At 40.4% G+C, this 24646-nt stretch overlaps 1 long non-coding RNA gene across 2 annotated transcripts in view; it reads left to right on the top strand.

The window, feature by feature from the left end:
* Positions 1-3970: 3970 nt before the first annotated feature.
* Positions 3971-24646, top strand: part of LOC149816016 (uncharacterized) — a 30319-nt gene continuing 9643 nt past the window's right edge. Inside the window, exons 1-3 of one of the 2 annotated variants that reach the window (XR_016427565.1) lie at positions 3971-4139; positions 4817-4878; positions 5154-5206. This is a non-coding gene — a long non-coding RNA (uncharacterized LOC149816016). Of the gene's footprint in view, positions 4140-4458; positions 4642-4816; positions 4879-5153; positions 5207-24646 lie in introns of those variants that run through there. The other variant, XR_016427566.1, reaches the window with a different exon arrangement.

The raw sequence follows: 24646 nt of genomic DNA, 5'->3' as shown, positions 1-24646 counted from the left end.
TTTTTATCAGCCGATTCTGGTTTTTGTTCAGCATGTTAGTCGTTTCCAGCATATAGAATTTTCAGTTGGTTTTATTAATCGTTTTTTTTTTTTGTTTTTTTTGTTTTGTTAGTCAGTTTAATCTTGTGCATACAACATGTTAACTTTTCTGAATCAACGTTTGTTGCTTTGGTTATTTCTTTATTAGTTGGCCTGTTATTGCATTCAACATTTATTTTGGTTGTTTTAGTTTTAGTTTATTAAGTTTTTTTTTTTTTTTAAGTAGTCTTCTACATTAGACGTTAATTGTTTTGGTGGTTTATTTTAATAGTTTGTTTAATCATTAGTTGATTCTTGCTTTTTGCTTAAGCCCTTTATTTAGTTCATTAGACAACATAGTTATGTAATGTGTTTTATTGAGTTTCAGCAGTTTGTTAGTTATTCTATCATTTATTAGTTAGTTTCTTGATTTCTTGTATTAGGCATTAGTTTGTTACATTAATTCTTGAATTCTAGTTAGTTAAATCTGTTTTGCTATTTTGTCTTTTAATGTAGGTGGTTATATTAGCTTGTTCATAGTTTAGTTTATGTTTAGTTTAGTTAATTTCATTCTTGTTTATGTTGAATATTTTTAGGCATTAATCAGTAAATTCTTGTTAGTTTTCTTCGTACTGCTTTTGGTTTGTGTTTTGCAGGGAAGCGTTGGAACATGCGGTAGAGCCCTTTTCGTGCCCTAAAAGAGCCCTCTGAGGTCTCTAAAAGGTCCTCTCAAGGGACCCTCAGACCCTCAGAAAGACCCCTCAGGTATCCCTCAGAAAAGCAAAAGTTCAAGAAAACATACATTACCTCAAGAAGGGAAAAGAAGACTCGAAGCACTGAAGCCTTTTCTTCTCTTTTTAGATTAGAGTTTTATTTTATTTTATTAATTGGGTCTGTAATAAAACCATTTATTTATTTTGTTTAAGCCCTCTGCGTAGGGCCATACTCCCTTAGTTACTTAATTATTTAATTTATTCTTTTACTTTTGGCAATAAAGAGTAGTTTAGCTTGTGTGGTTGAATACAAGTATTTCTCGTTCCCTGAGATCGACCCGGACTCTACCACTCGTGCGAGCCGGTTTTTATATTTTTGGTGTCTGGCTTTCACTTGATTTTGATTAAAAATATTATTTTAAAAAGGGTTTTCATAAAACTCACACCAACGTAAATCATTGTTCAGTTAAGCAATGTCAGCGGATCATAAGATGTTGCCTTTGGAGATTTGATTAAGGATCTATCGGCTTGCAAGAGTGTCTCACCCTTAGCGGTTGGATGCACGGAGTGCATGTGGGTTAGAGCTAATTCCCTCAAGTATCACATTAGGTGATTTCAATCGAGTATGGTGACTCGGGGCTAGGCGAGTGAATGCCTAGGCACTGACAAATGAGTCTGGGTAGTGCTCTTGGCTATGATGTTCAATCATCAATTGGTCTTCAGACTGGGGGGCGCAAGTTCTTGTTCTTTCAGTGGCAAGTTTTTGCTATGTTTTGCGCACGGAGCTGCAGTATGTTTCATGACACACAAGGCTAAGGCAAAGTTTGTGCCTCTTTTGAAAGTGATAGCCGATATGAGACGACTATACACTAAGCGGCATGGACTACGTAGAATGCACATTTGAAAATGCCCTTAATTAGCTTCCGCTAGGTAGCTGTGTATGGGGTGATGCGTAGGGCCAATGAAAATGATTTAGCACGTGAAAATGTGTTGGTACACGACCTATAACCGTTAGGCTGGGCAGCTTGCAGCATCGCGAGTTTGCAAAACATTCTATGCTTGTGACAGAACGATAGGAAGGACCGTCATGCCACACTACCTTATCGAAAAAAAGTAAGCTCATGACAAATTGGCATCAGAGCAAAAAGATTCACAGAAACCTTGTTCTTCATTGTGTTTGACATTGTAGAGAACGATGATGGTTTATCTTGGTTACTTAAATTTTTGCAGCTGAAGTGTGGTTGACTAACACAGAAGCAATATGTTGGCAGGATGGTATGAGACATCTTGTTGATGAGAAGCAGAAGTATAAGGTTGTTGTTCAGTTTGCTAAAAAAAAATAGATAAGCCAAAGATTTCTACCGGTTATGCGTTAGGCTCACAAGTGGAGCGTGTCGTTTGTCTTGTGCAGACAAAAAATACACGTTAGATTCGGCCGGATGGATTTGCACCTTTGGGTATGAACGACTCAATTAAACTTCTAGATTCTCTCTCAAAATTGTGGGTTAATGGAGTGCCCATGTTGAGCAAAATGCTTGTTCTTTTGGTTCATTGAGTTGACAGATCTTCAATGGATTGTGTGTGCAGAAAAAGTTATTGTTCATGACTCATTGATTCCTACGAAAACGTTTTGCTGACTCTAAGAAAGAGTTATAGCATGCTGACTTCGGGAGGAGAGTTTCAGCATTGGGCCAAAGGTGCCCATGTGAGGACGAATACATAAGAAGATGCTTTAAAGGACTACTTTGGGGTGATACGCAAGAAGGTGTCCCCCCACTTAAGGACTGATTTGAACTATTGAAAAACTGTAAGTTGGTGCTTAAACGAGTTAATATCCCTACGACATGCATTGGTGGTCATTTTTCTCTATGAGGACCAGGAAGGGTTTGGATTTGCCCTTGTTGGGATTGAAAGACACCCCAACCATGAGCATGAAAACCATACTTTTATCGTGCAGGCGAGAATGACTTGTTTATATTTGATACTGCACTGGGGTCTCACGAATAGAGAATGCTCAATGTTGATAATGTAGAAGATTGTTGTTTAAGTGATCGAAGATGCATTAAGAAATAAGACTTGACGTGTTAAAGGTTGCGACGATGGTGGATGTAATTCAGAACAAGTTGAGTAGGTTGAAGAAAAAGAGTAAACAAAAAATAAGTAAAAAAAAAAACTGATATATAAGTGAAGATTGTGTTCTTACCTACACTAGCATTATCGAGGATGATAATAGTTTGGGCGAGGGAGAATGTCACAGGCTGATCTTTTAGAATGAAGCATGTGCAGTGTGGAGCTCTAATGAGTGAAAAATGCATCGAGTATAGGAATGCGCAGTATGCGTTCACTTGATCGGTGACGTGTGGTGATAGCACAACATGCGATAGGCATCGGTATCATCGTTAGTGCATCGCTGTGTGGCGGCACAAACGTAGAACATTGTTCGGTTAAGCAGTGTTAGCGGATCAAAGGATGTTGCCTTTGAAGATTTGGTTAAAGACCTCTCAGCTTGCAAGAGTGTTTCATGCGTAGCAGTTAAACATACGAGGGTGCGTGTGGGTTAGGGTTAATTCTCTCGAAGATCACATTAGGTGATTCCAACCGAGTATGGTGACTCAGAGCTAGACGAGTGAATGCCTAAGTATCGACAAATGAGTCTGAGTGGTGCTCTTCGCTATGGTGTTCAATAATCAACTTATCTTCGAACATGGGTTACAAGGTTTTGTTCCTTCAGTAACAAGGTTTTGCTATGTCGTGCGTATGAAACTACAATACATTTTATGACATGCAAGGCTAAGACAAAGTTTGTGCTTTTATCGAAAGTGATACCTAGTATGAGACAGATTATGCACTCTGCATAAAATGCGCATTTAAAAATGTGTTTTATCGGCTTCTGCTAAGCCATTGCACACATGGCCAATAAAAGTTACAGTATATGAAAAAGAGTTGGTACACAACTTTGAGCCCTCAGGCTGAGCAGTTTAGTGCATCCTGAGTTTGTAAAGCATTTTATGTTCTGGACAGAACGATAAAAGGCTTGCAACCGTCGCACAGCGTTGGCTTATAAAATAAAAGTAAGCTGGTGACCATGCTGTTGTTTTATATTAAAAATAATTATTTAATTAATCCATCAATTGAAACCTTTGGTAACAGGCGATTGCGTAATCGGTTAGTTTGTGTAGATTGTTGGGTGATGATCGGACCCATTGCAACAGAGAGAGAGAGAGAGAGAGAGAGAGAGAGAGAGCGCAAAACTACAAAATGATAGCAAGCAACGCAATCAAGCCACTTTAGTGGGTTGCTAGTGTTTGGAGGCGATGGGCATTAAGAAGGAAGTGTTGCGGGCGGGAAACGGCCACAAGCCCGTTGCTGGTCAAAGCGTCAGTGTCCATTCCACCGGAGTCTGATACGGTCTCACTCACCCCTCCCTACCTATCCTCCGTTTTTTTCTTTTCCGTCTTTTTTCTGTCTGTTTTCTGTTTGTTATACCCTGTTTGTTGGCGATTGCTGTGATTTGCTTGATTGCCGGAACTGGGGTTTTCATTGGCGTCGTCCGTGTGGAAAGAATACCTCATTCTACTACTTTTACACCTTATTGACTTTTGCTCCAATGGCCCAATCGTTTGGACCAATCTTGTACCACGTCCGTCAGGTACTTTTTGTTCTTTTTGGAGAGTTGCAACTTCACTTTTTTTTACTAGTTTTCCCTCGGCTACTATCAGTGCGCAAAGTGAAGCCATAGCTCGTGGTTGTTGTCATTATCATCAGATGAAAGTTGTCTTAAAATGTCTAACCAGGAAGCAGTTACCGATCTCGACGACACAATTTCCTTGTTTTTTTAGTTTTTGTTAGCAACTAGCAGCTTCGATGCATAATGCTACTGGCAAACATCTCGATGGTGTATTTTGTGCAGGTAAAAATGGTGATTTGTCTCCGATATCCTGGAGGTGATCATTGCGCTGCACTTTTTTTTTTCGGGTTCAAATCTCCTCCATATGGCTGAATGATGTTAGCTGTATGCTGTATTAACTTTCTTGATTCCCACTTATGCATTTGATTCATTCAAAGTTTGGTTTTGTAACTTTCAGCACAAAAGACCATGAGCAGAGTCTTTTCACATTTAAGATTGTCCAAGGCTCTCTCATAAAAGGTGACTGTTTTATCTGTTTATTTTCGCTCCATAAAGTTTTTTAGCCTATTTCTCCACAGGAGAATGAATTGTTGTCTTTTGAATGGTTTGGGGTTGTTTATTTTTTGCTGGTTTATATGTAATCTTCTTGTCCAAATTGAATAAACATAATCTGCGTTTACGGTAAGGTGTATGTCGTAATTGATTCTAGAAGTAATATGTGAAAGGTTCTTGTCATTTCATTCCTAGGCGTATATAATGTTTCCTGTAAGCCTAACTGTTAATGTTATTTCTAGAATGGGCTGAAGGTGTAATGGGTATGCAACTGGGAGAAGTGGCTCGTCTTCAGGTAATATCCCTTTAATGTGTAAAGTCTCTTAAGTTCCTGAGTTGATGATATTGTTTCTAATGCACTTTTGATTGGCCAAACTTATATTTTATGGGCTAGCTGCTCCTTTTGAATGTACATATGGACGCAAAATACAATAGGGTAGGGGCACAGTAGGTTCTGATCTTGTTAACGAATACAGAGACTTTTTTCAAGAGTATTATGTAGAATATTTTATCATTTGGACAAGTCATTGATCTGGGCAAGTGCTCAACTAAGCAAATAACTAGTTCGTAAATCATAACATGTTTCCTCTGCATGAAAATTCAGTAAAGCAAGTTTTTGTGCTTGATGCATGCCATATGTTGAAAAAAAATCTGGGACCTCTGTACTCAGGTAACTTGACCAATGCTTTTCTAAATTCTGAACAAAGAGCTGCTCAGTTGGTTTTGCTATCACTTACCAGCTGCTGGCTTGGCTGATGCATCTTGGTACATTTTTTCTTGATTTGGTATTGTCTCTAGACCTGCTAGAGCCTTTGTCTAAATGGTATTTTAAGAATTTTCCCCTTTCATTTCTTAATTTTATTAAATTATAGCCAAACTTATATATTGGCCTCAATTCAGGTCAGCTCTTTCCTAAATCAAGCTGTGATTATATCTCTGATCAACTTTGGGATTTAGCTGCAGCCTGGCACCATCTTGGGAGGTCCAAATGATCGCCTTTTGAGAAATAAACCTTCAATTTTATTCAAATTTTAACTTTCTTTTGGAATCAGCTTGTCTTGTAGTTTTAATGGAAGAACTTGGCAATTAGGCAATCAATCATCTTATAAGATTGTGACAGAATATTGGCGAAAAGCTGGCTTACGGGCTGCTACAGGTTGAATCATGGGTGAGCTTAATACAAGGAGACTAACTTCATCTTCGGTTGGGATTTGGTTCATGATTGGATTGAGATGGAGACGTGCTCTGGCTATCTGATTGGCCGGGTGATCAAACAATCATATGAGGGCATGTGTCTTCATGAAAAGTTCACTATTCTTTTCATGCATGTCCACATGAGGCTGGTCTATAACTCCTTCCACTCAGATAGCCAAAGCATTTGATCATATCTAGATTGGATAAGAATATAATCAACCAAATCCAAGTTATATAGCACAACTGAAGTACGTTTTTCATAACAAAAGTAGCACATCACAGAAAATATCAGTTAGCTAAGTGGTGTTGTACCTTTTTACCATCCAAGTTAGGATTTGTGTCTTAGCAATAGTATGTCATAGATTCATGTATACAAATGGTTGCTACAAATCAAGGTTGCCAAAGAGAGAAGTAGAAGCGAGAAGCGATGAATGAAGCAGAAGTGAGAAATGAGGGGTTTATAAATATGTGAAGTGTTAAATGAGGAGTCACTATTGACTTTTTTTTTTAAATGAATAACCTAAAACACCATTGAGTATAATAAAATGAAACTATTTGCATCTCATGAAATTATAAAAATGTATTGTCATTTGAACTTTATTCTTCAATTTAATTACAATATGTCAAACATGGTGTTATATAACAACCCCAATTCATTTTGTAAATGTTTTGTTGTTTATTGAAAGTTCAATTCTCATGTTGAAAATCTGATATCCTTGGAAGTGTGCTTTTTCATGATTAATAAACCAAGTTTCAGAACTACTTAGCCTCTAGATTTCAAGGCAGTTTCCTAGATAGTGAGTTTCTCAAGATAGATGGAACCGTCCGACAACCATGGTACAAATTGAATATCTAATAAAATCGATGCAAGACCGACTACTATCTAATCATGTCTTGAATGGCATGAGTTGAACCCACAATTTTCTTAGCCGAATCTCGGTTTGTAGTTTTGTATCTAACAAGATCCAATCCAGGTCAAATGGGGACATCCTAATCTGACCTTTTGGTGGCCTTTAGGGAGCATTTGAAACAGCGTCCTGCAGGATGCCATGGATGTGCACGCTGCTGTCCCTGTCAAATAGTGGACGCACATCCATGGTGTTCCACCATGGACGGGATTTTTTCGTAACACCCCCTCCCCTCTGTATCGGTGGGGATGGGCCACTTTTTTGAAACTTAAAAAATAAGGGAAAAAAAGTGTCCAGTGCAAGCTGCTGTCCCTGTCAAATAGTGGACGCACATCCATGGTGTTCCGCCATGGACGGGATTTTTCCGTAACACCCCTCCCCTCTGGATAGGTGGGGATGGGCTACTTTTTTGAAATTTAAAAAACAAGGGAAAAGAAGTGTCCAGTATGGATTGGACAGTGTGTCCTGGACACATATTCTATCTGTCCTTGGACAAGCACTGAAACACACCCTTAGTAAAACCACAGAAGTAACCAAATCATACAAAGAATGCACTAGCTTCGTAGAAAACTGGATATAGAAGGAAACTTTTAAGGGGTATTTGATTGCAGGGATGGCGCTCTCTCACAGTTAGAGTTGGGGTTAGGGTTTGCAAAACCCCTAAAATTAGATTTAGGGTTAGGGTTTGATAAGTCATTTTTTTTATGCATAGATTTTAGGGGTTTTGCATTTTAATCCATATTTTTGCAATTTATTAAGTGAATGCATGTTAAATTCAATTTTTTTAGGTATGCTTAGATTTTAAGGGTTTTGCATTTTAATAACTATTTTTGCAATTTATTGAGTAAATGCATGCTAAATCCGATTTTTTCAGGTATGCTAGGGCTTTTGCAATTTAATCACTATTTTTGCAATTTATTGAGTGAATGCATGCTAAATCCAATTTTTTCGGGTATGCCTAAATTTTAGGGGTTATGTGTTTTAATAACTAATTTTGCAATTTATTGAGTGAATGTATGTTAAATCCATTTTTTTTGGTATGCTTAGATTTTAGGGGTTTTGCATTTTAATCACTATTTTCGCAATTTATTGAGTGAATTTATGCTAAATTTGATCTTTTTTTTATTTATGCTTAGATTTTAGGGGTTTCTCATTTTAATCACTATTTTTGCAATTTATTGAGTGAATTTATGCTAAATCTGATTTTTTTCAAGTATGCTTAGATTTTAGGTGTTTTGTATTTGATTCTCTAATTTTTACAATTTAGTGAGTGAATGCATGCTAAATCCGAATTTCTTTTGTTTTATGCTTAGAATGTGAATTTATTTATTTTTTATGCTTAGAATATGATTTTTTTAATGCTTAGAATATGAAATTCTTTTTCTTATCAAAATATACAAATTTTAAATATTTGTGTCCAAGTTGTCTATGATGATGAATCAAACACAGGACACAAACAATAGTGTTCTAACGTGGTCAATGCAAACGCTAGACAAGGACACCTTGTAACTGTACTGGACAAGGTTAGAACAATACTGGACAGAACATGGTATCCTTTTTCTAGCGTTGTCCGAGAATCAAATGCCCCCTTAGGGCAAAGGTTGACCAGGCTCTTTAAAATGCATAGGTAAGTATAAAAGAATGGCTTGTTAGCTATGTCATGGTCATGGTCACTTAGTGTGTTATGTCATATGCTATGCTATGTCATGGTCATGGGATAGAATAGGCTCTTGTGTGATGTGTTATATGCACTCTAGGCCATTGGATCACTCTTACGGCTAGCTAGCTCTCCAACAACTAGTTTGACTAACTAGTGGTTGTAATGAAATGGATGGAATCCGATACACATGCAAGAACATGTAATAACAAACTTCCAATCAAGTTGAATGCTTGATTGAATCACCAAAATACCCACACAAGGGTCTTACAATAATTGATATTGTATAAATTCACTCATAAGAGTGTTAGAGATTACAAGGCCTTTTAGGCCAATTTATAGAGCAAAGCACCATTGGGGGCAGTCCAAGGTGACTGTTGGGCTGCTCCCAACGGTCAGAATTATGACCGTTGGGAGCAGCTCCAACGGTCACTTGGAGTTGCTCCCAATGTTACAGAAATTGAAAAAGCTGCAAAAGCTGAAAATAAAAAGAAATAAACAGAAAAAAGAAATAAGGACTGTCAGCCCCTATTGGACCGATGCCTATTATAGTGAAAGTGCCGAAATACCCTTGATGGGTATTTCGGTTTACAACACTTTAAATATACATATACATATATGTATATGTAATTCTGTATCTTAACATACATATACATACACATATGTATATGCATATCTTACATATCTTAACAGTGGCTTGTGCCACATATGTATGCACTTTTATGCATATTTGGCCTTAATAAAATTAATATTTTTTATGTGATTTGTGTATGCCCTTAGTGGCTTTGCGAGTGTGATTGTTGCACTTGAGTGCTTGGTGTGTTCTTGTCCTCGTGACATTGTGACTATTGCCATCTTGGATACCACTTTATTGCATGGTATTAGAGCCATTGGGTTCTTTACTTGGGGGGTGATTGCTTGTGAACGATCAAGAGTTTGTGGCTTCCATCAAGAGTGGGTTCGTGATCCAATTGCTCGAGGTTCGAGTGTTCGTATTACTCCATCCCTTTTCTTCCTCTTCATATCATTCTTCTTGCCTCTCTCTTTGTTATCATGGAAGATAGAGACAATCTTTGTGATTCCCATCAAGTTCAACGATGCCAATTATGTTATGTGGGCATCGATTGTAAAACATCAAATATGAGAAAATGATTTGTGGGGACTAGTTAATGACACCAAAAGGGAGCCCAAATTAGCCTTCACCAAGAGTAACAATAGGAAGGAGGTGTCTCTTCAAGGAGAGAAAATGAACAAAGTTGTTGCCGAATATGAGAAGAAATAGACAAAGTAAAGAATAGGTCATTCGAAGATTATGTCATAGCTCATAAATAGATATGAATCCTAATGAGTTTCTTTTATCTGAATGTTGGCATTAATTCTCTTGATTCTTTTATCTCTATCACAGATGTTACTTCTCTTAAAATTAAGGGTCTAGGTGATTTAAGAAAATCTTACAAAATTCCCAAAATTTTTGTATTCCTAATGTCAGAATGGTACCAAAATTCAATTTAAATTTATTTTTCGTTTCTCAAATTTTGGATCATCGATGTGATATCTCCTCATCTAATGGTTGTCAGGTGCATGATCTCTTGTCAGAGAAGTTGATTGGGCGAGGCCATAGGAGTAGAGATTTCTATTTCATGTATTCATTGACTTTTCTAACAAAGATTTTTTGTAACCATGTTGAGAAAAATGATATTGAACTATGGCATAGGAGATTAGGCCATCGAAGTGCTTCTAAATTGTCTCTCTTTTCCTTTCTTGAAAAGACTTGTAATCAAAGAGATTTAGTGTAAAGAATGCATTCTTGAAAAAATGAAAAATGTTAACTTTTCAATCTAGGAACTTTGTACCCAAAGAACCATTTGAATTAGTGCATTCAAATGTATGCGGACCGAATCCCGTGTTATCAAAAGGTAGATTTTCTTATTATGTAATATATGTTAATGATTTTATTTGACATACGTGGATATACTTTTTTAGATTCAAATCCGAGGTTTTTATATGTTTTCAAAAATTTCATACTCTTGTCAAAAATCAATTTAAAACTAGTATAAGAATTTTTCGTTCTGATTTGGGAGGTGAATATTTATCAAATGAGTTTAAAAATTATTTCGAACAAAACGATATCTTTCATCAAAGATCATGTCCTAAAACACCTCAACGAAATAGATTAGCTGAAAGGAAACACTGTCACATTATTGAAATTAGATGTACATTACTTGTCTAAAAAAATGTTTCAAGAAGATTTTGGGCTGAAGTCACACTTGTGGTGGTTTATTTGATTAATAGAATGCCTTCATCATCTTTGAATAATTTATCTCCTATTGAAAAGCTTTTTAAAATAACTTCCGATTACAAAAGGTTAAGAACTTTTTGTTGTAAATGCTATGTTTAGGTTGATGCAATTGACAAAATTTCTCCAAAAGCTATTCCTTGTGTCTTTTTGAGATATGGTAAAAGTCAAAAGGGATATAGATGTTATGACATTAAGAATGACAAATTGTATATATCTAAGAATGTGTCTTTTCTTGAACAAGAAAATGAATTTGATAAAAGTGAGTCTAAGAAAGATTATGAGTATTCTTTCCTATTTGATTTGTTGCCTTAATCATGTGATATGGATGATATTTGTGATATTGTTGTTGGGTGTAATGTTACACCTAATGATGGTTCTTTGCCTAATGATGACCTGTTTCCTAATAATGATTCTTTGCCTAATTTTGTTGAGACCATATATAGTGATGCTATATCTAATGAACCTTGCCATGATTTACAAGTTTACATTAGACGTAACAACAACAACAACAACAACAACAACAACAACAACAACTACGCCTTCATCCCAAAACAATTGGGGTCGGCGATATGAACCAACAAAGAAAATCATTCTGGGTCTTCCACATGAATCCTTCTCCTCCATTCATTTCTATCCAATGCCATGTCCTCGGTGAGGTTCAAAGCATTCATATCCTTTCCTATCACCTCCATCCATGTCTTCCTAGGCCTACCCCGACCTCTTTTAACTAATATATTTTCCCATTTCTCCATCCTTCTAACTGGAGCATCATTAGGCCTTCGACGAATATGTCCAAACCACCGTAAACGATTCTCTCTTATCTTATTTTCAATGGGTGCAACACCTACCTTCTTACGTATCTCCTCGTTCTGAATCTTATCTTTTATTGTATTTCCACACATCCATCTCAGCATACGCATCTCAGCTACACTCATTTTTTGAATATGATGTCTCTTGGCAGCCCAACATTCCGTACTATATAGTAAAGCGGGTCTAATAGTCGTCCTATAAAACTTTCCCTTCAACCGCAATGGCATTCTACGATCGCACAACACTCCAGTTGCACTCTTCCATTTCATTCATCCAACCTTTATCCTATGATTTACATCTCCATCAATTTGTCCATACTTTTGAATGATAGATCCCAAATATTTGAAAGAATCATCCACCGGTATTTCTTGCTCACCAAGCTTCACTACACTCCCATCACTACTTCGTTGCTTACTAAATCGACATTCCATGTATTCCGTCTTACTCTTATTCAACTTAAAACCTCTTGCTTCCAATGTCTGTCTCCATAATTCTAACTTAGCATTAACCCCAGCTCTAGACTTATCAATCAAAACAATTGCTTCAGCAAACAACATACACCACAAGACATTTTCTTGAATTGATCTCGTAAGCTCATCCATCACTATAGCAAATAAGAAAGGGCTTAAAGCAGATCCTTGAGTAACCCAACTGTTATAGGAAAATTGGTTGTCACCCCTCAATAAGTGCGGACATTGGTTACTACTCCTTCATACATATCTTTAATTATACTAATGTACTTGAGAGAAACACCTTTCTTCATCATTGTCCACCAGAGAACGTCCCTAGGTACTCTATCATAAGCCTTCTCCAAATCAATAAAAACCATATGCAAATCTTTGTTCCTCTCTCTATTTCTCTCAATAAGTTGTCTAAGAAGATGTATAGCTTCCATAGTTGATCTTCTAGGCATAAAACCAAATTGATTCTCCGATATCATGACAACCTTCCTCAACCTAGACTTAATCACCCTCTCCTAAAGTTTCATAGTATGACTCATGAGTTTTATACCACGATAGTTTGTGCAATCTTGTATCACCCTTATTCTTATATAGAGGCACCAAAGTACTCTTCCTCCACTCATTAGGCATCTTATTTGTCCCCTAAATCTTGTTAAAAAGATTTGTCAACCATTCTAAATCTTTCTCTCCCAAGCATTTCCAAGCCTCGATAGGTATACCATCTGGGCCAACTGCCCTTCTTGATTTCATTTTCTTCAAAGTCTTTGCAATTTCTTTCTTTTGAATCTTGCGCATGAAGTCACGATTCATCTCATGAAAAGGAATGAAAAAGTCTCCAAGATCCTGAGCATGACTTTCATTAAATAGTTTATCAAAATAATCTTTCCATCTCTCCTTAATTTCCTCATCTTTGACTAAAGCCCTTTGCGTTTCATCTTTGATACATCTAACCATACCCGGATCCCTCGATTTCCTATCTCTCATCTTTGCAAGCCTATAAATATCCTTCTCGCCCTCTTTGGTGTCCAACTTGTCATAAACCTCCTTATATACCTTATCCCTCGCGTTCCGAACTACTTTTTTAGCTTCCTTCTTTGCTATCATATACTTCTCCAAATTCTCATTATCACGACTTTTACTTAGATTTCTATAACACTCTCTTTTAACCTTAATAGTTAATTTGACATTCTCGTTCTACCACGATGTATCCTTACCTAGTGGTACACCGCCTTTAGACTCACCCAATACCTCCTTAGCCACCTTTCTCATGTCACCCGCTATCTTATTCCACATAGATTCTGAATCCTCCTAGAGACACCAATCAACTTCCTTAACTACCCGCTCTACAAACATTCCTTGTTTAGCTCCTTTCAGTGCCCACCACTTAATTCTAGGATCTATCCTATGTTTATCCCTTTTGCGACATTGTCTAATTCTAAGATCTAAAATTAAGACTCTATGTTGTGTAGCTACACTTTCTCCCGATATAACCTTACAATCAATGCAACAACCCCTATTTCTCTTTCTAAGTAGGAAAAAATCTATTTGACTTGTATTAACCCCACTTTTAAATGTTACTAGGTGAGACTCCCTCTTCCAAAACCAAGTGTTTGCTAAGATCATATCATAGGACAAACCAAAATCTAAAATCCTTTCTCCACTTTCGTTTCTTTCTCCTATACCATAGCCTCCATGGATACTCTCAAATCCATCTTTACTAATGCCTACATGCCCATTAGGGTCACCATCGATGAAAAACCTTTCTCCATAAGATATCCCTTGTACTACTCCATCTAAATCTTTCCAAAATTGACGCTTAATGGAATCATCTAAACCTACTTGAGGTGCATAAACACTAATAATATTAATAATATTCGTACCTAATACTAATTTAATAAGTAAAATCCTATCACTCTTCCTACGGACCTCAAGTACATTATCTATAAACTCACGACTCATAACAATCCCTACTCCATTCCTATTCCTATTTATTCCTGTATACCAAATCTTATATCCCCAAGGTTCTATCACTTTTGCTTTCTCACCTACCCATTTGGTCTCTTGTAGACATAAAATATCAATCTTTCTCCTACACATAACATCTACTAACTCTACCAACTTACCAGTTAAAGATCCTATGTTCCAAGTGGCTAACCTAATTTTATGGTCTTGGACTAACTTCTTTACCCCCACCCGTCCAACAAAGTGAGGGAACCCTTGCCTATTTGACACCACACCCGGGCGCCGGTGTGACGCGTCGCTTCCGGGCGACGACCTAGCAACCCTTGCCCATTTATCACTGCCTCCGGGCCTATAGAGTATAGCGCATCGCTCAGTAGGGAACGACCCAACGAAATTTTCATATTGGTTCATATTCATAGGGTATGACTAAGTTTTTATGCTGGCTGTCACAGGCCTACTGATGTCTTCTTTTAAATCGTTGTAATTTTGAAAAGATTTTTATATGTAAAGCATGTGAAAACCAGACATCAAATAATAAAAACCGGTTCTCACTAGTGGATGAGACCGGGTCGAACTCAGAGAACAAGAATATTTCGTATTCAAACACACAAATCTAAACTATTATTTATTGCCGTATTATTAAAATGTAAAATGTTCGAGTAAAGTAAAAACAACTATCTATTACAACAAATGAATACCCTTCGCAGAGGGCGTAAAGTGCAATATTTACAAACCCAATTAAATTCCTAATTCTAAACTGAAAAGTAAAAAGAAGCTTCTACTCTTCGCTTCCTCGTGTCAGGTAATCGCTTCAGCTCCACTCCTGTGCTATCCTGCACAAATCAAAAGAACACGAGCAGTACAAGAGAGAAAAGTAAAAACTATACTAAACAAAGTTTATGCTAATTCAATGCTAAAACATGAAAGCAATCTAATGACAAATAACTAAGTAATTCTACGATTAACTAACTGATTATTAATGTAACGCCCCAAAATTTCGAACCTTATAAATTCCTTGAAATAGTTGGAAAATTCCTTTTCTTTACAGAGTTTATTTCTAAATCAGCGGAAACGATTTCTTTTAAAAGAAAAAAAAGGCAGGTTTGACAACCTTGGGCACGTTAGCGAGAAAACAAAGATTTACCATGGACGATCTGCAATAATACTTAGGAAATCATTCCTTCTATTTAAAGAGAGTATCAAGTTTGTACAAAATTTGGGTTTCCTCAAGGGAAAACCGTATCAAAAACCAAAAATGTCCAGGAGAAGCACTACGAGCAGAAACAGTGGATCCTTAAATCATCTCGCAGTCGCGCCATCGCCTGATGCACCTAATCGTCACCTGTACCCATGAGATGGGTTAGTTTTGTGAAAAACTAGCAGGAGAGTACAAAGACAGAAAGAACTAAATTAGGCATAGATAATTTATACAGCAGGTAGTAACGAGCGAACTAAGCAGATAGACTGGAGGAATAAGCTAAGTACAACAAACTGAAAAGGGTGTGCATGCTCAATTTAGTTATTACTTGATAACCGACCATGCGGGTACATACATGGCACGTGAGTCGAAACAGTCGAGTCCAAGCCGAGTGTTCATTATGTTAAGTATTTTAATATACCTCGGTTGTCTGACTGAATCCTATTCCTATAGAGACGACCGATGGTCGAGAGAGTAAGTCCCCAAGGCCTGATAGGGATGCATCTAACTTCTGCAGAAGTGTTAGGCTAACTTATGTAGCCCCTATCCCTCCCCCTAACCTCCGATGACTGGGGAAAAACGGGTCTTTTGCCCTTTTTTGAAAGCCATAAATGGACTGTCAATCGGAGTTGGTACCCTTCGTCCTCTTTCTTGACGAAGCAAGGTTGAAGTAAGCGCGACGGGGTTTCTTAGCCGTTGCCTCATTCTTCATGCTCTGGTCCATTAGACCGAAACGAGCATCTTGCCTATGAAGGCGATCCCACTCTTATATGTGTTTTCAACAACCTGCACTAAGCATTAATCGAGGTCATAAGACTCTCTCATCCAATCGTCGTAGTACTAACATGTCTCGCATGTTTAAGAAGTACACTTACGAGAAAAGGGATACAGGTCCTTAATAGAAGCCTCGAGAGTGTGTTTCGCAAAGATATAATGTTTTTTTTTAAAAACTATTTTAACATATCAAATCTTTCGAAACGACACACAATCTTGCCAACATAAGGCATGTGATTTTCTCGAATCTGACATCCGATGATGCAGTGTCTGGGTGCTATGTAAGTCACGACACTGGTTTTGGTAAATGGGTTTCACAAAGGAACCTATCACCCAACAACTTGGTCTTGCTCCAGATCAAGGGTTTTCCCAAAACGTATCGGGTGGAAAGAGGAATAGGTATTCCTCTCGAATACTCTGAGTCTATAGCAAGGAAAAGAAACAAAATATAATAATGCGAAAAGGAAGTGCCTGGGCGCAAAGCGCGACGGCAAACAGGAACTGCGAAAGCAAGAGACAAGGATCGCGAAACCGCGTCCTTGAATTAAAAGACAGTAAGTAGTAACTATGAAAGCAAAAGCCTGGGCGCAAAGCGCGACGGCAACAGAAACAGAAAGTGCGTAAGCAAAGGACAAGGACCGCGAAACCGCGTCCTTGAATTAAAAGACAATAAACAGTAAATACGAAAGTAAAAGCTTGAGCGCAAAGCGCGACGACAAACTGAAATGCGAAAGCAAAGGACAAGGATCGCGAAACCGCGTCCTTGATTTAAAAGTGTACTTATATACATATAAGTATATAAATATATCATTAAGTCCCTTCGATTATCAATTATTTAAGCTTGATTTAATTATTTAAGTCCTTGTGCAACTTCTCCTACCTTAGAGTATTGCGAGAATGAAGCCGTCTACGAACGTAAGTGATCGTCGGTTTAGTTCGCGGGGCGCGAACGGGCTCCGTTGCGTAACACTGCAAAAGTGCGTAGTTTAGCATGTATAAAATGAATATAGGTAGGGAGAAAGCTCGGTTTTTCCGCAACTCAATGCAGGGGTCATCGGCCCCTACCGTTATGAAAGAGAACGGGGTAAGAGAGAGCAGAGGGGAGAGAGACGAGAGATGAGAGAGAGTCGGGGGGGGGGGGGGGTCGGGGGAGGCTCGTAGGCCCTCCCCTCTCCCCTCTCGTCTTTTAAATAGGGAGGGGGCGCACACAGGGCCCGCCCCCTGTGTCGCCGGAGAGGCCCCCTGCCGTGGGCTGCCAGTCCCCTCGAAAAGGGTTTTCGAGGGGCTGGCACAGGTTGGATCCGGGTCGGGTCCGGACCCGACCCGGGTCCAATCTTTTTTTAAATTTTTTTTAACTGGTTTTTACATCCAACCCTCCTTAAAATAATTTCGTCCTCGAAATTAAATTGAACTTAACGATCAAGGTACAAGTCAGGGTATTTCTCCCTAATAGCAGAGTCAGGCTCCCAAGTACATTCCTCTATTCCATGGTGCTTCCAACGGACCTTTACAAGAGATATTGTCTTAGATCGAAGCACTTGATCTCGATGATCAACGATCTCGACTGGTCTTTCCTCAAAAGACAAATCCTTCTGAATGTCTACATCATCATAATGGATGATGTGTGATGGGTCGTGAACGTATTTCCGAAGCATGGATATGTGAAAAACGTTATGGATCTGAGCGTACTGAGGAGGTAAAGTCACATGATAAGCTGCTTCACCAATTCGTTCCAGGATCTCGAACGGTCCGACAAATCTAGGGCTTAGCTTTCCCTTTTTCCCAAAACGAAAAACGCTCTTTGTGGGAGATACCTTAACAAAAACCATATCTCCTATCGAGAAGGTGAGCTCTCGACGACGACGATCCGCGTAACTTTTCTGCCGACTCTGTGCAGTACGGAGTCGCTCTCGTATCATCTGCACCTGCTGAGTGTAGTGTTGTAGCACTACAGGAGATTCCATCCTTCGCTCGCCAACCTCGTCCCAGTAGAGAGGCGAACGACAAGGCTTTCCATACAAGGCCTCGTAAGGGGCCATCCCGATGCTAGCGTGGTAACTGTTGTTGTACGCGAATTCGGCCAGACTGGTATGAGAATCCCATTCTCCCTTCCAGTCCATCATGCACGCACGCAGCATGTCCTCCAAAGTCTGAATTGTGCGTTCAGACTGTCCGTCAGTCTGAGGGTGAAAAGCGGTACTGAACTTTAAATTCGTACCCAACGCGATTTGAAGTTGTCCCCAAAACCTCGAGGTAAACCTCGGATCACGATCGGAGATGATAGATACCGGAACACCGTGCAACCTCACAATCTCACGAATGTAGAGATCCGCCAAACTGTCTAAGGACTGACTAATACGGATAGGAAGGAAATGAGCCGATTTGGTGAGTCGATCAACGATCACCCAAATCGCATCGTTCTTTTTTCGTGTCCTTGGCAAACCGACGATAAAGTCCATAGTGATGTCTTCCCACTTCCATTGTGGGATCTCCATTTGTTGCATCACTCCGCCAGGTCGTTGATGTTCGATCTTAATCTGCTGGCAAGTCAAACACTTAGAGATGTATTCGGCCACGTCTCGCTTCATTCCGCTCCACCAATATCTGCGCTGCAAGTATTTGAACATCTTCGTGCCTCCCGGGTGAATCGTATATTTGGATTTATGGGCCTCTACGAGAATTTCGTCTCTTAAAACGGGATCATTTGGGACCCAAAGACGATTTTTGAGCCAAATGCTTCCATCGTCCTTAAGTCGGAAAGGAGTATCGGACTGTTGTGTACGAGCCTTCAACTTCTCGTACTGCGCATCAGTCTTTTGCCCAGCAAGGATCTTGGCTAACAGCTCAGGTTGAGCTATCAGATAAGAAAGACTGATAGAATTTGATGAGACTGCAAACGGTTTCCAGGAAACCAAATCCTCAATCAACTTCCAACCAACGTATAATAGGTTGACGGAAATGCTAGAAGCCTTACGGCTGAGAGCATCAGCTACCACGTTTGCCTTTCCTGGATGGTAGGAAAGGGTGAAATCGTAATCCTTGAGAAATTCTAACCACCGTCGTTGCCTCATATTAAGCTCCTTCTGTGAAAACAAGTACTTGAGGCTCTTATGATCCGTAAAAGCCTCGAATTGTTCCCCGTACAAATAGTGTCGCCAAATCTTTAATGCGAAAACCACTGTCGCTAATTCCAAGTCATGAGTCGGATAATTCTTCTCATGAATCTTAAGTTGACGCGATGCGTAGGCGATTACCTTACCATTCTGCATTAGGACGCAACCCAAGCCTGTCCCGGAAGCGTCGGTAAAAATAACGAAGCCGCCTTGTCCTGAAGGCAAGGCCAAGATAGGAGCGGTAGTAAGTCGTTCCTTCAGTAACTGAAAACTGTTTTCGCACGAATCGTCCCACACGAATTTAGCCTCTTTCTTTAGCAGCTTTGTCATAGGCAGAGAGGTTTTGGAAAAGTCTTGGATAAATCTTCGATAATATCCAGCTAATCCAAGGAAACTTCTGATGTCACGAACATTCCTCGGTTGCTGCCAGCTTAGTACGGCCTCCACCTTTGCAGGATCTACGGATATGCCTTTCTCGGATATAACATGTCCTAAAAACATAACCTCCTTAAGCCAAAACTCACTTTTAGAGAATTTAGCAAACAAACGCTCCTTCCGCAAGGTTTCCAAAATGATGATCAGGTGTTCGCGATGTTGATCCCAGGTCTCTGAGTACACCAGGATGTCATCAATGAACACGATGACGAAGGTGTCTAAAAAGGGTTTAAACACACGGTTCATGAGGTCCATGAAGGTTGCAGGAGCGTTGGTGAGTCCGAAAGGCATGACAGTAAACTCGAAATGCCCATACCTGGTTCGAAAAGCCGTCTTGGAGATGTCATCTCCCTTAATTCTGAGTTGATGGTATCCTGACCTAAGGTCGATCTTTGAGAAAATCTTGGCATTCCGCAGTTGATCGAACAGGTCTTCGATACACGGTAACAGATACTTATTCTTTATCGTGGCCTGGTTGAGCATTCAATAGTCGATGCACAACCGCAATGATCCATCTTTCTTTTTAACGAATAAAACAGGAGCTCCCCAGGGCGAGACACTGGGGCGAATGAATCCTAGATCCATCAATTCCTGTAGCTGCTTCTTGAGTTCCTCGAGCTCGGCTGGCGCCATACGGTATGGAGCTTTAGAAATTGGCGCAGTACCTGGTAGCAAATCGATGTTGAATTCAATCTCTCGTGGTGGGGGAAGTCCTGACAGCTCCTCTGGGAAGACGTCTGGAAAATCCCGAACCACCTCCAGATCTCTTATAGAAACTTGCGTCGGCTCGGACTGGACGACACTGACTAAAAAGGCAGTGCATCCCCTTCTCAGGTAATGTTGTGCCTTTAGCGAAGAAATCATCTTGCTTGCACGGACCGCCTTTACGAACTTCAATTCCATCTTAGGCATCCCTGGTGGAGATAACCCAATTTTGCTTTCATGGCAAAAGATCTTGGCATGGTACTTGTGCATCCAATCCATGCCTAGGATGACGTCAAATTCGGTCATATCTAGAAGGATAGTGCAGGCCGGATAATGTCGATCTGCCAAGACTACGTCCAAAGCTGGCACGTAGGTCGCACAAATAGTGCTCTTCCCAATCGGGTTATAGACGTTGAGAGCATTATCTAACGAACTTACAGGTACGTGCAAGAGTTCAACAAATTTTACAGAAATATAAGAATGAGTGGCACCGCAATCAAAGAGTACGAAAGATGCTTGGTTAGCAATCAAGATGGTACCTTGCACAAGCTCGCCCTTGGTCAGCTGTTCGACCGAGGCAGTGTAAACGCGCCCCGGTGCTTTCTTCTGGCCGCTGGACTGTGGTTGTTGCACCTGATAAGAATGTTGCTGTTGTTGTTGTTGCGGCGGTGGTCGGGGGAGCAGAGGTGCTCCATCATTCCATCTGAGGTCGTCAGCCGCCTTCTTGCGGCACTCGCGTGCAAAGTGGCCCATCTTGCCACAGTACAGGCATCCGCCTGTAAGAAGAGGGCATGCTTGCCCAGGGTGAGGTCGTCCGCATTTGGGGCAGACATCGCCCGCCTGCTGCCGGGCGGGAGGGTTGCCCTGAGGACGCTGACGTTTAGAAGGAGGATATGGCTTTCTTCCACCTTCCTTGTTTATGAAAAAGGGTGGTCGCTTGGTTTGACCGCCAGAGGGATATCTCTTTTGATCGTTACCCGCAACGGGTGGCTTCTTGCTTTGGGTGCTCTTGGAGCGTTCCCAATCCTCAGTCAGGAGAGTGGCTGCAGCAACAGCTGCGGAGAGAGTTGATGGCTTGCTGTTTAGGACCCTTGGTCGGAGTCCTTCTTTTAATCCGCGGATGAATTTACCCGCCCGCTCCCGATCATCAGCGAATAAGTTGGGGCAATGACGCTCCAACTCCTGGAACCTGGAGATGTAGTCTACCAGACTTGACGAGCCTTGGCAAAGTTCCAAGAACTCCACCTTTTTCCTCTCCCTCGCATGAGGAGGAAAATAGTTCTCCAAGAAAGCCTTCTTGAAAGCCTCCCAAGGAATAAACGAGTCTGTCAGGAATTGTATGTTCCGAGTCGTGTCCCACCAATGGCGGGCGGCACCCAAAAGTCTAAAAGTACCATAAAGAGTCTTCTTGTCTTCTGGGACTACCAAAACTTGGAAAACCCACTCTACTTCCAATATCCAATTCTCGGCTGCATCGGGGTCAGGCTTGCCTGCGAAGGTTGGAGGATCGAGCTTTAAGAACTTTTCATATGATACTGTCGCAGGGTGGCTTGGTTCTGGGGTAGGTACTTGGTTGTGCGCTTGATTTCGCATGGCGCTAGCCAATGCGCTCAAAGATTCTATGATGAATCCCCGTTGATCTGACCATTCGTCAGACGAACCTTCGTTCGACCCTCGAACCATCCTTAAAATACCCAGATGATACATAAGTCAATACTTGAAAGAGGAGTAATTTCAAAAAGTTTATCATATTTCCGAGTAATAGAGATTACAAAAGCCCAGCAGTACTGGTATAAGAGGGCACTTACAAAAAGTTAAAACAAAAACTGTCTACGGGTACACAATCCAACGAGTTTAATATCCTTTAAGGATGATGAGAGTACTTCCTCAAGTACTCTCTTGCGATACTCGTGCGCCTCAACCCGCGCAGAGGGGGAAAAGGATGCAAATCCTCATTTGGGACTCCTTGCTCGTGAAGAGGAGTAGTAGGGGAATAATGTGGTGAGGCATCCAGTGCATAGGGCGGCGAAGCCGGAGTGTATACCGGAGAATCCGGTATGTACTGCGGTGGAGCTGGTGTGTACACCGGGGAATCCAATATGTATAGCGGTGAAGCCGGAGTGTTTACCGGAGTATCCGATATATACTCTGGCGAGTCTGGGGATGGTGTGTAAATTGGTGAGTTGGGGGAAGGCATATGAGTGGGTGAAGCGATGTCCTGAGCACTCTCTAGGGGTAATATTTGTCCATCACACGATGGTGTGTCATAAGTACCCTGGACTGAGGATGCTGTGTCCTCCAGATCTTGTGCTGTAGTCCCCCTTCTATCGTATGCTTCCCTGAGTTGACAATTATCCATCGTATGTCCTTCTTCGCCACAGAAATTGCATCCCATCTGGGCTTGCCAGGGGGATTCTGCTTCAGAGGATTCCCGAGAAGTGTGTCGATTAACTAAAACATGATTTGGCACACGACTTCCTTCCCGAAAGTGCACTGCTGCCCATGTCGCGGCTAGCGGTGCCTGGTAGGTATCCGGAAGCGTAAAGCCCCAAGAATCCGCAAAAGTGGGAGGGGGCGGCCCGCTGGTCCAATGATCTGAACCGATAGAAGAACGCTCAAGTCTTCCTACCACAGAGCTTCTGCCCCTCACAGAACGACAACGCGTTCTTCTTGCGCCCCTTCTGCGTCCCAATCTTTCACCATCCGGAGGGTTCATTTTCTTTGGACAAGAAAAATCCCAAATACTCATGTAAGATATACTCTAGTCTAATAGTATAGAAAAAGAGAAATTAAATTACTTACAGCGCGATGCGGATGCTCGATGACCAAGAATCACTGTTTCGATCTGCTCTGATACCAAGTTGTAACGCCCCAAAATTTCGAACCTTATAAATTCCTTGAAATAGTTGGAAAATTCCTTTTCTTTACAGAGTTTATTTCTAAATCAGCGGAAACGATTTCTTTTAAAAGAAAAAAAAGGCAGGTTTGACAACCTTGGGCACGTTAGCGAGAAAACAAAGATTTACCATGGACGATCTGCAATAATACTTAGGAAATCATTCCTTCTATTTAAAGAGAGTATCAAGTTTGTACAAAATTTGGGTTTCCTCAAGGGAAAACCGTATCAAAAACCAAAAATGTCCAGGAGAAGCACTACGAGCAGAAACAGTGGATCCTTAAATCATCTCGCAGTCGCGCCATCGCCTGATGCACCTAATCGTCACCTGTACCCATGAGATGGGTTAGTTTTGTGAAAAACTAGCAGGAGAGTACAAAGACAGAAAGAACTAAATTAGGCATAGATAATTTATACAGCAGGTAGTAACGAGCGAACTAAGCAGATAGACTGGAGGAATAAGCTAAGTACAACAAACTGAAAAGGGTGTGCATGCTCAATTTAGTTATTACTTGATAACCGACCATGCGGGTACATACATGACACGTGAGTCGAAACAGTCGAGTCCAAGCCGAGTGTTCATTATGTTAAGTATTTTAATATACCTCGGTTGTCTGACTGAATCCTATTCCTATGGAGATGACCGATGGTCGAGAGAGTAAGTCCCCAAGGCCTGATAGGGATGCATCCAACTTCTGCAGAAGTGTTAGGCTAACTTATGTAGCCCCTATCCCTCCCCCTAACCTCCGATGACTGGGGAAAAACGGGTCTTTTGCCCTTTTTTGAAAGCCATAAATGGACTGTCAATCGGAGTTGGTACCCTTCGTCCTCTTTCTTGACGAAGCAAGGTTGAAGTAAGCGCGACGGGGTTTCTTAGCCGTTGCCTCATTCTTCATGCTCTGGTCCATTAGACCGAAACGAGCATCTTGCCTATGAAGGCGATCCCACTCTTATATGTGTTTTCAACAACCTGCACTAAGCATTAATCGAGGTCATAAGACTCTCTCATCCAATCGTCGTAGTACTAACATGTCTCGCATGTTTAAGAAGTACACTTACGAGAAAAGGGATACAGGTCCTTAATAGGAGCCTCGAGAGTGTGTTTCGCAAAGATATAATGTTTTTTTTTAAAAACTATTTTAACATATCAAATCTTTCGAAACGACACACAATCTTGCCAACATAAGGCATGTGATTTTCTCGAATCTGACATCCGATGACGCAGTGTCTGGGTGCTATGTAAGTCACGACACTGGTTTTGGTAAATGGGTTTCACAAAGGAACCTATCACCCAACAACTTGGTCTTGCTCCAGATCAAGGGT

Source organism: Nuphar pumila, chromosome 14, assembly GCF_984573655.1.
Source record: "Nuphar pumila chromosome 14, dmNupPumi1.hap1.1, whole genome shotgun sequence".
Classification (NCBI taxonomy): Eukaryota; Viridiplantae; Streptophyta; class Magnoliopsida; order Nymphaeales; family Nymphaeaceae; genus Nuphar; species Nuphar pumila.
The sequence above is the reverse complement of the archived record's forward strand: the minus strand, read 5'-3'. Positions and strand labels throughout refer to the sequence as shown.